The 1,908-nt window shown below is 40.9% G+C and overlaps 1 long non-coding RNA gene across 1 annotated transcript; it reads right to left on the bottom strand.

Moving 5' to 3' along the window:
- Positions 1 to 637: 637 nt before the first annotated feature.
- LOC119331186 lies at positions 638 to 1,902 on the bottom strand. Its single transcript, XR_005160411.1, has 3 exons — positions 1,454 to 1,902; positions 1,181 to 1,373; positions 638 to 1,072 (listed from the first exon to the last, which is right to left on the bottom strand). It is a non-coding gene; the product is annotated as an uncharacterized LOC119331186 (long non-coding RNA).
- Between the last annotated feature and the right edge of the window lie 6 nt (positions 1,903 to 1,908).

Raw genomic sequence — 1,908 nt, 5'->3', positions numbered from 1 at the left:
CATACTATTTCACTAAAAAGGATCTTTTGCATTTAGATAGATAGCACCCACTACTAGATTTCTTCGCACATGCTTACTTTCACGTCACCTCAATTATTGATACCCGCCCGTCCAAAGTCGGGTGACATCAACTAGTCATGCATGCATACATTTATTGCATTAATTTATCTATGTAAACTATGCCACCTCATCAAGTCATGCACGTCAATCATAAATTAAATACTTTTTGTTAACTTTTGTATGGTATGGATGTATGTGTTGGACGCTTGGAGCAAAAATATATTGTCCATGCTTCACATTTTCATTAACATATGACGTTGTGATAAGTTTAATTCAAATGTTTTGTCTTTTTATACATCATTTTGTCACATACTACGTATATTTTATCTTGTTCGATCAATATGGATGTTCATCTAGTTATAGGATTTTTTGTGATGCCTGAGTGAGACTTGCAATATTTTTGCATTTCGCTGAGTCGTATAATTATTTCATTTTGTTTGTAAGAATGACTTGAAATCCGGAATAAAATGGCTGCATCCATCAATGGTTGCCCCCCTTTTTGAAAAATTAAAATTTCCTTGGAAAACATAAAAATTGTTTAGCCAGTAGTTTCTTTTGAGAAAAAGGCACTCCCTCCTATCCATATCAATGTCGCCGATTTAGTACAACCGAAATGACATACTCCCTCTGTCCGTAAATACTTGTCCTAGAAATGGTTGTATCTAGACTTATTTTAGTTATAGATATGTCCATTTTATCCATTTTTAGGACAAGTATTTCCGGACGGAGGGAGTACAAGGACAAGAAATTACTGATACACATACATTTTCTAACAACTGCCAACAGCAGAGTCATAGCTACTAAACCGACCCCAAGGACTTAAGGTTATTTCTTGCACACTTATTGACAGCGAAACAAAAAGAAAAAGGGACCGCACACCCAAAAAGGAAAGGTCGGAAACAAAAAAGTTGACAGTGAAACCAAAACGGACCGTGCCCCCAACTCATTGCATTGGCACCGAAACAGCCGAGTTTCTAATTAGTGGATGAAGACAGGAGCTCCTGAAGCAAGCCTGCAATACTCCATATGGTCAGTTATATAATCTCAAATACAAGTACGGACTACATAAATGTGAAAGGAGTGAAACCACCGTCTACAAATATAATTTATGCCACTTTACCTTTAGTCGATATTGATCACTTTCTCTTCTTCGGCGTCGAACAAGACTACACTCGAAGAGGGCATCTTTTCCCCTCAAAAAAGAAAAGAAGAGAGCATCTTTCCTGAAAACGTATCGTTCATCCTTATCCTCATGCTTCTGGACAAGTTAACCGAATCCCCTTTTGACGAGCGTGTTTGCAACGGGTCGTATGCTTCAATCAATCAAATGTAGGGATAAATTAGCATGAATATGTCGAGGCAGATGATGTCCAAGGAGAACGGTATTACATACCTATCCTGGTGATTGAGATGAAGAAGTGCGTTTAAGCTTGCCCGTGGCACCACTGGAATTCTCTATTTCTGAAGCTCTGGTAGTGGCAGCACTAGTTCCAGGCTTTATTGCACCGAGAGGGGGCAGCTCTAGATACAACGGGTACCCAAGCCACGTGAAGTCGTGAACTGTGGCTTGTAGGAGGCTTGAACAAAGCCAAAGCTAGGGTGGCTTGGTCCACAGGCCATGAGACGCATGACTAAGTTCGTAAGTTCGCTGCCTTCAGCTTGGCACTGATGGAGCCTGTTGTAGTTTTCTCGTGGTTTCCAGTACACTTCTCCTGCTGGCTGCTTCTGCCTGCAATGTCCCACTCCTACGAGGGTACTCTCTCGCAGGTGGATGCTTGAAACGGAAATCATCAACAATTTCTGGGTTTTCTGGGGATGCTCTGCCGTGTCATCTCCCTGCTGCAGCTT

This window comes from Triticum dicoccoides, chromosome 7A (genome assembly GCF_002162155.2).
Source record: "Triticum dicoccoides isolate Atlit2015 ecotype Zavitan chromosome 7A, WEW_v2.0, whole genome shotgun sequence".
In the NCBI taxonomy this organism is placed as follows: Eukaryota; Viridiplantae; Streptophyta; class Magnoliopsida; order Poales; family Poaceae; genus Triticum; species Triticum dicoccoides.
The sequence above is the reverse complement of the archived record's forward strand: the minus strand, read 5'-3'. Positions and strand labels throughout refer to the sequence as shown.